The 14,260-nt window shown below is 39.2% G+C and overlaps 1 protein-coding gene across 4 annotated transcripts in view; it reads right to left on the bottom strand.

Annotated features, from left to right (window-relative positions):
- The window catches only part of TNIP3 (TNFAIP3 interacting protein 3), a 125,382-nt gene that overhangs the window by 39,113 nt on the left and 72,009 nt on the right, over window positions 1-14,260 (bottom strand). The window lies entirely within an intron of this gene.

The following is a 14,260-nucleotide window of genomic DNA, read 5'->3' on the forward strand; positions in this document are numbered from 1 at the left end:
ACTGGTGAGTCACTTAATGTAGAATACCAATAATGCCTGTAAAACCTATGGGGAAGAAAACACCTAGCAAAAAGAACAATAAGTACAGTGAAATATACACGCAGCAGTTCATGCTTTTACAGCCTAAGGGTGAGTTTCCTCCCTTGAAATAGTTCTATAATTGTGCAAAGATACAGAGCTACAACATGCTGTTTTTCTTATTATCTTTAAGGGCCTAATCTTTCTGGTTCTTGTCATTTATCAGGTTCTCTCAATATGGATTTAGATGCCCAATTTAAGGTACACAAGTTTAATCATTTTAGTCTTAACTTCTATGTCTTAGTTTCCCATCCGCAAATGGGGATATCTATACATAACTAACCTCACAAATGAGACACATAATTAAATGTTTCTATGGCATTTTGAGTTTTTTAGATGGAAAGCACTAGACAAATACAAAGTACTATTTTTTTCTTCTAAAAATTCTGAATAATGATGGCATTGGAGGGAAAATTTAAAAGAAAAAAACCCTTGTTCCTTTTTGTGGGAAGATAATAGGTTTTTCTCAGGGAAAGGAACAAACAATCATATGAAAATTGATTTAAGATAACATAGTTCCTTGTAAAAACCTGCAGCTAAAAAAATAATTATGCTAACTATAGACTTTTGGTGAAACACTGGACTTTTTACAGCTGAGCGCCAGACATCTGCTTGGTAATTTATGATGAAACAATTTCTGTATTGTAGAATCTCAAGCTCCATTTGAGTGAAATGGAACTTCCCACAAACAATAACTGCACTTCAGTTACAATCCAGTCATCAGGATTAAACTCTATATTGTCTGGAATATGTCTCAAGGGCTTTTTTTTTCCCTCTAGTTTTTCTTGGCACATGTTGAACCATGTACAAGATTCTGCATGCTAACCAAAGTTTCTTGATTAAAATCTTCACCAATAAAATGACTTTCTGGGAAACAGCAAAACAATTTTTCCTGAAATCTTGGTTTGTTTCCTTGTCTTGTCCAGTTGAACAGGTCAGTTTTCCAACTTGGTTAAAGTGGTCAGGGATCCAATAGGGTACAACCAAGGCATTAGGGAAAAGGTTTTGTTTTGATAGGGACATTTTGGATTGTATACAAAAGTTCTTCTGACCACCAAGTAAAATAAAAATAAATAAATAAATAAATATTTAAAGGTTTATAGAAATGACAAGAATGACAAAAAGGACTCTGTAAAGTGAGGAGCAGTGAAAGTATAGTTTTTTGCCTAAAATTCAAGTCAGTGAGTAATTCTCTTAAAGCTACAGAGCACACACTGTACTGATCACAATTCTGCAATAATTTTGTCTCAGGATTATGTTGTTGTTTGTATCATGGAGCTTTAGACATCTGGTTATGGCCAATGAACAGAATATTTCAAGGGGCCTGAGAGCACTTTGAAGCAGAAGGCACTTGAAATGTTGACTCGATCAAAGGTTAACATTGGGATGACCTCCTTCATTCTGAGCTGTTTTTACTTAATCTTTTGGGCAAATATGAGTTCTTAGGATTACAGTTACAACTTTTTGGTGATGCTATAGTGAAGAACTAGTTTAGCCTCCTGACTCTGTGTTGTACCTTGAGACCTCACCTATGTTCAAGGGTGAAAATCAGATTGTTCCTAAGCTAGCATCCCAGAATATTAGTACATTATTTGTTCCACCAGCCACAGCACTGCGCCAGCTTTAGGTCGATTTCTAATTTTAACTACAACAGAACCTTAGTAGAGATTACAGTAGTTAAGGCAGAAAATGACTAGGTTATGGATTTGGCCCTCAGGCTACAAAGGAAGGGGCGGATTTTTGAGATGTTGTGGAGGAAGAAGAAATAGGATTCAGCCACAGACTAAAAGAGGAGGGGAGGGAGGAAGCAAAGATGATTCCCAGCTTGCTTAAATCCTGATCAGTTTACTCACATAAGTAGTCCCATTGAAATCAACAGTATTACTTCTGTGAATAAGGCTAGCAGGATTTGGCCTTGTATTGTCAGTAATACCAGGGAAACTAGAAAACCACACAAAATTGGCAATATGTGCCACTGCAGATATATCACAGGAAGTTACAGGATTGCAGTATGCATAAATGCAATTGGTTTTCCATGAAAATATTTCACACCAATTTGAAGTTGGACAGAAGAAGACAGCAATGATTTAACTGTGAGATTCCTGTGGTGATGAAAAGGAAACAGGTCTCAAAATGAAGATGACATATCAAATGATCAGGTAAATCATAGACTTTGTAACTCTGTGGCTTCTTTTATCTGAGGGTCTCAAAGTGCTTTACAAAATTGGTTAATATCCCCTCTTTATACATAGAGCAACAGAGTGATTGAATGTCCTGTAGACCTGTGTTCTGCCTGTTTATCATTCATAGACAGTTAGAAGGCATCAGAATGCTTACCCTGGCATTTATGCATTAATTATGATGGCTTCCTGTAGAAAAGAAGTAGTAGTTTTCCCGATGGAAAAGTTTTTTAAAAAAAGAGTCAAGAAACATATCTCTTGATGAAAGAGGGGGACAAGGAGTAGGGAGAAGGGAAAGTGTCCAACCAGAGCTAGGTGGGAAACTGTCCTGCCTCATGAATGTTGTTCAATCCCAAATCAAGACATAAGGTCAAAAATCTCAAATTTTCACAAACCAAAAAAAGGGAATAAAATATTTATTTTGGACTAATCAAAACATTTTGGTTTTTTCTCATCTTTTTGTGGGCCTTTTTCAGTCTAGTTAGCTTAAGTTTCAAAACAAGTAGTCATTTAACTGGAACTTTTCTTCCAACTAGCTCTAGTCTCCCTACACGCACAAAACTGGGAAAGTCCCTTAATAAGATCATCTTATCATCTCCCAGTGTGCCTTCTCATACCTGTTATAGACTATAAGCTCATGGAAACAAGGGCTGTCTTTATCTGTTATATAATGTGAAGCACACTGCTAGTGCATGTTAATAGTGAGAATGCAATTGGAAAATCCCCAGCTCCAGCTGCATGCTTGTGTTTTAGCTCACTGTGTTAATGCTATTAGCACTGAAATAAACTCAGCTAGGAAATGAAATTAACATGCTGGAATTCATAAAATTGTTACCATAATTTCACTCAAACCAGTTTCCAGGAAAGTTGGGTTAACTTTAAGATGCTGACTAAGCCCCTAGTGTTTAATACATTTGTGTCAATCTCATTTTGGAGGATTTTAATGAGGGCGTTGGGGAGACTTCTAGGGTACACTGTACTGTAGGTGTGTTATCTCATAGTTGGAAGAAGCTGCTGCAGCGAGTTTCAACTGACCCTACCTCTTCTCCACATGCTCAGAACAGCACCCTGCAGATATGCCCCACCCCCTCTTCTGCTAAAACTGGTCAAAATCTTTCAGATTTAAACTTTTAATGAAATATTTTGTGCAATATTAAGTATTTCAAATTTGTGAAAAATTCTTGTGAAGTTCTATTCTTTAAAAAAAAACTTATTTTAATTAAAATCAGTTCTATGTTCTGTCAGTTCTTTGGGCTAGGAACCAACAGGGGAGGTGGCAGATAGTGTGTCAAGTAGGAACTGGCAAAGTGCAGAGTGGCATCATTTAAAGTTAGCCACCAACTGTCTCAGTCAAAGGATAGAGAGATTTCCAAGGTGGCTCTGAGGTTAGTCTGCAGTGAGTGGGGCAGGGAGGAGGGGAGAGTTTTTGTGGGGGGAAGGAATAAATAAATAGATATGAGCTGCATGAACTTCCATCATCAGATAATGGCAAGCATGGCAGTTCTTTGAGGTAATATTAATCCCTGACCTAAAATAAAGCAGGCCTCATGGGGTAGGGATGGGAGGTCTAGCCACTTTTGGCAGATCACAGTGGTAGGCAAGTGTGACCAAATGAATCTCTGCAATCCCACTCTATACACCATTGTAACAAATCTTTGTACAAAATGTGCCTTGTGAGGTATCATTTATGCCTTGTGAAAATATGCCAAATATGCCTTGTGAAGTATCATTTAAAAACTAATAACTCACTGGTCAGTCTGGAACCTCTTTCACTACCAGACTCCTTGACTCCAACCTCACAGCAGGAATTTACTTTAGGAGCAAACTGCAGGAAAATGAATTTCAAACGGTGACTGAACTATAAAACTGAAGAGCAAAGAGACCCCAAGTTATGTCTCCCTATCCATTTCTTGCTCTTTCACCTATGAAGACAGACGAGACAAGCCCATTTGACTTTGGGAGAGATTCTGACCTGAAATTTGCCCAGACCTGTTGCTGGGAGCAACCAAGAATTTTATCTTGAACCAAGCCTAGCTTGTTAAGTTTTAGTCCTAGGAAGCATTTTATCTTTATTTCTCTTGTAACCATTTCTGACTTTAATGCCTTATACTTGTACTCACTTAAAACTTCTTTGTAGTTAAACAAACTTATTTTATTCTGTATTCAAAACTAATCCAGTGTTGTCAACTGTGTGGGTAACTCTATTTAGGGTGTCAAACTGTTGTATATTGGTACCCTTAAAGGCACAATGGATTTAATATGTCTGAATGGACCTAATATGCCCAGGAGAGGGCTGGACAGTGCAGAACACACATTTTGGGGAGGAAGGGTGGGGAAACTGAGATTGGAACCATATTTGGGTCACCTTGCAAGTGGTAACCAAGGCTTCTGGAAGTCAGAGTGTGGCTGGAGTTTGCTGACAGGCTGCTGGAGTGAGAAGTGCTGGCCCAGAGCTGTGGCTACACACAGACACAAAGCATGTGTGTGTGGCCTGCCTGCTTGCAGGCTGTTTATGAACAACAGAGGTAGGAGCTACAGCAGCAAAACATTGTGAGGCATCTGGATTAAACCCCAGAATGTCATAGAAGGGTCTTATTAAAGAGAGGGGAAGGAATCTGGAGGAAGGTGAGGCTCAGAGTGGAGAATGAGATAGGAGCTGTGTTTACTTAGTACCTGTTCCTCAGTTCAGAGCCCTCAGAATTAGTATTGTTATTCTGAGGGTTATTCCCATATACACATACGGCTATTTTAGCAGCTGAAGGGCTAAAACTGTGATCTTGTTAAAATATGGCAACTTAAATTCATAATTAAATAAAACCTGAAGAAAGGATCTAGAATAATGTTTCTGTGCATTGTTTTCCAATATCAATTTTTGTAAATTTCATAGTAATAATCAGATACAATATTTGACTAATATTGCCATTATTTGTTAAATAATGATTCTTCTGTTTTGTTCTAGTATTCAGCCAGCTTGGCTATCAAAGAAGAACATTCAAAGAGGGATCTCTGTACCAAGACTCATAATGTAGTCAGTGTCATAACACACAGGACAGACCACACCAAGCATTTCCTTTCACTTTCTTGACTTTAAATTTCACTCTCCACTCCAGGGGTTTTACCAAGAGACGACAGCGTAGTAACCACTTGGGGCACTAGTCCCTCTCTGGCTCTCGTAGCCCTGGACCTTCGGTGGATAATGCTAATGCAGCCTCAGCACATTGGGACACAATGAGCAATCCTGAGTCCATTCTTCAAGGAATTCTCCATCATTACACTTGTATTTTGCCTCCTTTACTAAAAGGGGGAGTGAAGCGTATCGCTTTGCTCTTCAGACAAAAAACCAAAACCCAGCACAAGAAACACAGACACCCCAACTCTTCCCTGCCTATCTGGATGCTGATAAATTTGTCTCTAAACATTTTTTGCTGAGGTAGCAAAAGTAATGCTGAGCACAGCAAGAGCTGTAAATTGCTGTCTAACTTGCATGTGATTTGACATCTTGATTTTATTTCTCTCTTTTGCTTTAAATGGACAAATATGTGCAATGGCAGGCACTGCATTAGTGAATGCACTTGTATAAATCACCAGAAAAATATACATCAGGAAACAATCTTGCACTGGGAGGATGCAGACTTGATGACCTTACTGGACTTCACCACTATCTTCTGCGATTCACACAAACATACACAGCCATATCAAAGTCTACAGTGAATTCATGTGTTTTATATTCTCCTGAAATAGCTATTTAAATAATGACATACTGTCTTCCAAATGGCTCCAGTGCTCCTATCAGTTTGTAGGACATACCCCGAAACATTCCTTTTCTTCATGCATCTCAGCCCTACTTTTTATTATGTCATTTCTAGTGCACCCCTTCCTTCTATTTCCAGCATATTTTCAGACCTGCCCTTGCCATGCGTGTGCCCTCTTTCCTCCGATGAGAACAGCAAAAGGACCCCTTTTTGCTATTTAGGCTGCATATTCCTACTATTGGATTCTGACATGCAATTGTGGCACTAAAACAACATTGACTGTGATTAGGCTTGAAAGGATTTGATTTGATTGGTAAATGTAGGTAAGTGATTTCATTGTACACACAAACTGATGAAAAAAATATTTTCATTAATAATAATCAAAATTTACAGGTAGGCTAAGTAAGAAAAATACTACTTGGCAACTTATTAGAGCTTGATTTAAGGATATTTATTGGTATATTTTGGCACAAGTAGTTGGCAAGTTATATTTTAATGGTTATAAAGCTTTAACTTTTTGAATCTCAACATCTGTCAAAATTGTTGTCTGACCCTCACCCCATTGTGTGCTTCCCCATAATTTCCCTTAACTGTCAATATTTTAAATTGATAACTATTTTTTAAAAATTCTTAAAACCCATAATTTCACATGTGAAAATGTAAAAAAATCAATATCTTCAAAATTCTTAAAATAAACACTGATAGGTGTCAATGATAAATTATATTTAGGCATGAGAGAAATGTATTTCATTTCTCTGTTCATTTTAACATAATCATGGTAACAATGGGAAACTGACCAGAAAAACTCCATGTGGAATCAGTCCTGACTTAAGTAGAGCTTTCCAATTTAAGTGAAGACTTCCTTCTCAGTTTGAGTCACAACATAATCACCAAGAGTGTTTACTGTCTTTTTGGAGCAATGATGAGCTTTAGATATTTCTTTTCAGGAAATTTGCTAAAGGAGTTCCCCGCTGGGTCATCATTGTTTTATTTTTATATATTACACACACACACACACTACGGTCTTTGTTTGACACAGACCATTTTGTCGCTTCTCTCCCGCGATATCATTTTTAATATTCAGCTGCACTGTTACCTTTTAAAAAGACTGTCCAAAAGCATGAAAAAGGTGTATTAAAAAAGATAATATAGTGAATAATCCTGCACCAGAAGGGAGATAGCTTAGTTTACTTAATATTGTAGGTCTTTTTCATTTCTAATTTCTAAGATTCACAGTTACTATTTATGATCTCATTACTAAAGTTTTGTCATTGTTATTTTTAGTAAACGTCCTGCAGGTGACGGGCTTCTGTGAATTTTTGTTTATTGCCCATGATCTGTCTGGGACATTTACTAAAAAAAAAAAAAAAAAAAGAAGTGACAAAATGGGGTTGACAGGGGGATGAGAGCCTGAGCTCTGCCGCAGGAAGGGAAGGCGGGGTCCAGCACCTGCTGCCCACAGTAGCTGAGAGCTGCAGGGCTCCCCATGCCATGGCTCAGAGCTCCAGGGCCTCCACCAGCTGACAGCTCCAGCTCTGCTGCCCTGTGCGCTGAAGCCGAAAATGTCACAAAGGTCGCTGAAAGTCACAAATCCTGTGCTGAAATCTTAGACTTACTCATTACCAAGATCTACTCTAGTATGACTTATTCATTTCCTTCCCTTCCTCACTTTTCATCTTCTTTTTTCCCTATATACCTTCATGTGTGTCTAGATGGTATAAAATCATTCTTTTCTTTCATAAGCTTCCATATTAAAATTACAGTAACTTCAGACATTTATAGTGTTTTTGGATGTCTTGTTTTTTTGGTGCCCAACTCGAGACACCTTACATGGTTTGATTTTTAGAAAATGCTAAGCACCCTTCCTTTGAAAGATAGGCCCCTTTATGTGTAGTAAATTGGGTACTCAAATTAAGGTACTCAATCACTAGCAACTTTTGGAAGTCTTGGCCATTATATCTTCCTTAATTCTAATGAAACTAAAGACTTTTTAAATGCTCAGCTGGATAACAATCTCTTTTTGATGATGCAGATAACAGGAAAAATATAGAATCACCTTGTTCTATGACTCTTAACTTAGCCGGTGTTTGCAGTTAAGCCTTTATAGACTTATACTATTCAGTGGCAGAACTGTATAAGCCATATTCACTGTAAGATTATTTAGGCTAAGAGTTTGCTGATGTGTGTGTAGCATGTGTGCGCACACATCTCTGTCTCTCTCGGACCATCCCTAAGACTCTCTGAAGACTTTCCCCACCCAAACACGTGGAATTGGATTTTATAATATAAATGTTTTTCTCCAACTGTTATCGTACCAATAGGGTTTGTTACAATCTTCATTTAAAAGATTATTTAAAAATAATGAAAAGAGTGGTGATGGCAATAGACATTTGGGGTACAGAGTGGCAGCTATTCCCTGTTCCCAGTCTGGTGCAGTGAAATACTGAACAGTAAGGTAATTCAAACTGGGAATATAGCCAGTCTTTAAACAGGAAAGAGAGTGTGTTATTTCCTGTCTACATTTGATCTTTGTGCATACAAGCTTCACCCAGACAGAAAAATGTGTAAGAAGGGGATTTTCCTGAAAAAAATGAGTATGTCAACACACCTTTTTGACATATGTATTAATGTTCATCTAGAAACTTGCAATATTCTTGTATGTACATGTGTTCAGATGAAAGTATGTTCCTCAGTACTTGAACCTTAGCAGCTTAGGCACTGAATAAAATGATTCTGCTTCAAGCTTTCCTTCTATTGTTCTTTGTTGACTTCAGCAGGACTAATTGTGAGCAAAGTTGCTCATGTGCCTAAGTGTTTACAAACTGTGGCCCTCAGGACCTAAATACCTATTTCATGAATCTACAGTTAAACTGGAATAAGAGAGAGCAAGGAGGCACTAGAAAGAAACACTAAGAAGAAAAATGTAGGAATGAGGAAAATCAAGGATACCGTGAAACTTTGTGTGTGTGTGTGTGTATATATCTATAGATATATCACACTGTACCCACTGATGAATCATAATCTTCTTGTAATTATATCCAGTGTCAGAACTACTATGATCCATTTGTTCAGGAAGATATTTTCATGCACAGAACAGTTATTGTAACTTTTGATCTATATGTCTAACTATTGATAGTCCACGAACCAAACGTTTTTCTTTCTTTTTGCTGGCATGTTAATAATATTTTTATTTGTCCCTTCCTATTTGGTCCTATTCTTCCTTATAGGGAAAAGTTGCCCTCTACATGTATGTAAAATATAAATGAATCATTTCATATGAATGCCATGGATATGATATATTTAAAATACTCTGTATATAAAAAATTAATGTGGAAAATATATCATTTTGACAAATAATATTTGGCCTAGTTTGTTATAATAGGAATGTTTAATAATTTATGTAATTTTGGGGAACAGAGGCTGTGCTAGTGGTTCTAGCAGGGGACTGGGATTTAGGAGATCTGGGTTCTATTTACTGTTTTGACTTCCTGCATCACTTCGGACAAGTGACTTGTGCCTCAGTTTCCTCCTCCATAAAATAGGGGATATCTCTCCAGGGACATATTGAAGATCATGATAATTTACTGAGATTGTGCCAGACTCAAAGGTGGGGTGTAGGGGAGTGCATGTTAGACTCATTTAGACTTTTTATACACACTGAAACAATGAGGAAGGAAGTCTGAGCTAGAGTACCTCAGTATATGAAACTTACACTAATTAGACTTCTGACACTTCATTCTTCAAAAAGTAGGTCTGAGTTGAGATGGTTGAAAAGCTTGATTAAATTTGAAACCACTTTTATAATATGTTTCCCATTTTTGGTCAGTGAAAATTATTTGGCCAGCTCTAGTCAAAGGGAAAAGTTTCCATTTCAGTAACTGGCAAGGAGTCTGAGCTAGGGCAAGAGGTCTAATTCACACCACCTGACACTTCAGAGTTTGGCCCTTTGTAGGTATAGATGAAATGTGTATTTAGTTCACTTGTGCAATTCAAATACAATGACTCAACCCTTTCCATTTGCCCATATATGGGCTGATCACATGGTCAGATGGAAATAAGTTCTTACCAAATTGGGTAAGTCCCTTGCATCCATTTCATGCATTTCTTGCGCCTTCAAGCTCTCTTTGAAGCCAATCAGGCACTATGTTCTTCTCACACAACATGGCGAAGATTAAAAATGAGACTTTCCACGAAGGGCCACTGTGGTTTAGTACCAAGATGGCCCAGGACTGTGGGTAACACAGCATGATGACATTCCATAATTTAAAAACTATAATATGTGCAGTGATCAGTGCATGAAGTTGATGCTTGGAGTCCAGTCTGTTCACTCTGCATATCCAGGTTCCATCCCTCAACTGGCCTCTTTCAGCCCTTACATGTTTAATTTATGAAGAACTTAGCTTACATAAAGAAAAAAAAGGGGAAGAAGCAAAGGGAATTTGTTTACATACAATTCCAGAAATACAGTCTTACTAGATCCTTGGGGTTAGAATATGTCAGTTACTGTTGGTGATTGTGGGTGTGGCCAACTCTCATGATTTTGTCATTGGTTTCATGATTATGACTGTTTTTCTTAAAGCCCCTGGAGTCAAATGGATATGTGGTGATTTCAGCCTTCGTTCTTACCTTTTCTTTAAGTTACTAGCCCTTGTGGCTGAGGAGAAAGCTTCAAAATGTGACCCCAGTGCACTCTAAAAGCTCAAAAAGCAGAAGGTAAATAAAAAGAATACCAAATCTATTATTTTTACATAACCTCATGATTTTAAAGCCAATCTCATGATTTTTGGTGTCTAACAGGATTTTTGAACAGTTGGGGTTGGCAATACTGCTACCTCAAACATTGTAAAAATCTGACAAACATTCACATGATTTACTATCTGTGCCTGACTTTTCTGAGAGGATGTACAAAGCCACAGATGAAGCATAAGATAGGGATAGAGGAAGAAGTATAAACTAAGCTACACAAACTGACATTCGTAACTGTATTCTTTACTATTGTAAATCATTTACATCTGAAGCGTATTCTTTAGCATAGCAAGAAATCATATCCTGCATATTCAACTGATACAACCCAACACTCATTTTAAGCCACCTGCACTGAAAATTGTTGGACTTTATCACAGCTGGCTCTTACTGTAAATCCAAGTAAATAGTTGACCAAGTAAAAGACACTCCTTTAAAAAAAAAATAAATAAAAATAAAAAAAAAACTTAAAACCACCAGGGGTGGCTCCAGCAAGCGTGTGCCTGGGGTGGCAAGCTGCAAGGGGAGGCCTGCTGGTCGCTGTGAGGGAGGCAGTCAGGCCACCTTTGGCGGCATGCCTGCGGTTCTGCAGCTTCAGTGGCAATTTGGCGGCGGGTATGCTGAAGGCATGGGACCAGCAGAAACGCTGCCAAATCCATGTAAGCAGTGGACTGCCCACAGGCATGCCACCAAGTCGGCCTGACTGCTGTGCAAAACAGAGCCACCCCTGAAAACCGCACACTTTTGTACACTTGAAACACTGTACCGCCCTCTCAACTGTATGAAAAACCCTCACACACATCCAAAGGGCAAGTAACTGGAATATGTGCAAATGCATACAAAGAGAGGGAAAATACTACAGATTTGCATAGTTAAAGTGAAACACTGAACTATAGAACAAAGGAGGGGGAGCGAACCCTCGCTCTGTTCTCTTCCCCTGTCTACACTCCCAACTCTTTGGTGAAAAAAAGGTCACATCTAGTGGCTGACTGAAACAATCACCCACTTTTGTTTGCTGATGTATATTAAGTGAGAAGTTTAATGCTTTTGCATTGCTTTTGTGGTCCTGGTGCTGCTTTTGTTTCACCACTTTTGGGAGGACGGGGGAGAGATTTTTGTGGATTTCAATGGTCATGTGAAATCCATCTAGTTTTTTTCCCTTTTGTGAGGATTCTGATCCCATTGTTCTAATTGTGACATTTTCCCTTAATCTTATTGTAGGCAGCAAGTAGGGCTAGGTAGAAAACAAGAATTCCTTGAAGAATATCCAAAGTTTTGACATTTGTGTTCATTCTGCATCAGCATGAAAATGAGACTTTTTGAATATTTTTACAAAGAGAGCGAGAGATCCACCTTAAAGTAGCCAATACCCCTGTGGATTAGGGCACTCACCTGAGATATGGGAGACCCAGGTTCAAGTCCCTACTCTACCTGGTCTGGACTCACACCTAACCACAGGGCTATGGCATCAGTCTTTCTCTCTGCCCAAGCTATTCCACTTTATACAAAGTGGAATAGCTCCAACAGGAAAGGGAGAGAGAATAATACTATTAGGGTACTCACATGGTACAAAGTAGGAGACCCAGGTTCAAGTGCTTGCTCTGCCTGAGTCAGAGAAGATATTTAATCCTGGCTCTCCCACATTCCCAAGTGTCATAATCACTGGGATACTGATGGGCTATTCTGGGGTCTCTTCTTCTGCCTGGAAATTCCATCCCAGATCTGAAATTTTTTCCCAGCGAAGCTTTGGTCAAAACAGATGTATTTCCACACACACACCAAAAAAAGCTTACTTTGAGATGTGTGGTCGCTATGTGCATTCCATGCATGGGTACACAGGCACACCACGTGCAGGAGAATGGAAAAATCTTTCAAGTAGTGTCTATTGCTCCGTGCCTGTGCCATAAAGCCTGTCGTGCTCAGCACCAGGGTATATGGGGAGGTGCAGACTGTTTTCTACCACAAATAGTTCCATGATCCGTGGCAGAGGGGAAGGAGGGCAGGGAGAGGAATGCAGATAGGGATCACACATGTCAGAACCTGTCCCATTACAGGTAAGTAAACTCCATTTCCTCTTCAAGTGCTGGTCCCCATGTGTATGCCACATGGGGGTGACTGGTAAGCAGTAGTCAAAGAAGAGGGTGGTATGAGGATGCAGGAAGTATTGATGTTGTTCAAAGGCTGTGTCTGAGGAAGAGGCTTAGATTAAAGCATAATGCTTCATGAAGGTGTGGATGGAACTCTAGGTTGACGCCTTACAAATATCCCGCACAGGTACTTCTTGGAGAGATGCTTACTGAGGTTGCCTGTGTTCCAGTGGATGGGCCCTCATCCTGACCAGGGAGGGATATGTGGTAACTGAGAGCAGCCAGGAATCCTCTTGGAGAGGATCTGTGTAGATATTGCTTAACCCCAGGTTCATTCTGGTATAGCAACAGATAGCGTAGACATTTTTCTAATCGGTTTCATTCTTTGAGGGTAGAACACCAAAGCTCCTCTGATGTCAAGAGAGCAAAGCCTCTCCTTCTCACTAGAGGCACAATGTTTTGGAAAGAATACCAGTATGTGAATTGACTGATCTACGTGGAACTCAAAAATTACCTTGGGAATGAATTTTGGGTGGAAGCAAAGGGATACCTTTTCTTTTTGAAACGTAGCATATATGGCAGGTTGGCCATGAGTGCCCTCAGCTTGCTCAACCTCCTGACCAATGTGATGGTGACCTGCATAGACAGGTGGGACATTGAGCACATGGTTAGACGTTCAAAGGGTGGCCTGATAAGTATTGACAGTGCAAGACTGAGGTTCCATTGAGGTGTTGGCTTCACTACTGGTGGGAAGGTCCTAGTGAGACCCTTCAGGAATTTGTTTATTATTGGGTGTGTAAAAATAGAATAGCTCTCTACCCAAGGGTGGAAGGCAGTGATTGCTACTAGGTGGATCTACAGTGAGCTAAGAGACAGGCCCAACATCTTCTGGTATTCCTGCTTTTCTAGACTATCAGCTGTCTCTGGGGATAACTGGTTTTGTCTGCCCAGGTGTGGAACTCTCAAAGAAGTTTCAGTTTCAACAAATGGGAATTTTCTGACAAAAAACACTTCACTGAAAAATTCCTGAGCAGCTGTAGCAGCAAGTCATTCTGGAGGTGATGGTTTACTTGTGAAATACCTATAAATTGATTCATCATAGTAACATGTTTAATTTTCCTGGTAATTCCTTGTAACATACTTAGAGTTGTGCCTTTCAGCCACATCCTTTTGCTCGTTATGATGTCATAAAGGAAGCAAAGTGGGTCTCCACTTCCCTTCAGGAATGAATAGTTTAACTGTATCTCTCCCCAGCCTGGTGCACTATCTTGTTTCTCCTTCCTTTCCTCATTGCAGGAAATAAGAATTTCCTCTCCTTCTCTCACTACCAGGTGGAAAGTAGCTTGGCATTCAGGGGAGACGGACGCGTAAACCATCACTTTTTCTTTTTCAGACCCTCATTCCCACTCCACCAACGTCC

This window comes from Mauremys reevesii, linkage group 5 (assembly GCF_016161935.1).
Source record: "Mauremys reevesii isolate NIE-2019 linkage group 5, ASM1616193v1, whole genome shotgun sequence".
NCBI lineage: Eukaryota > Metazoa > Chordata > Testudines > Geoemydidae > Mauremys > Mauremys reevesii.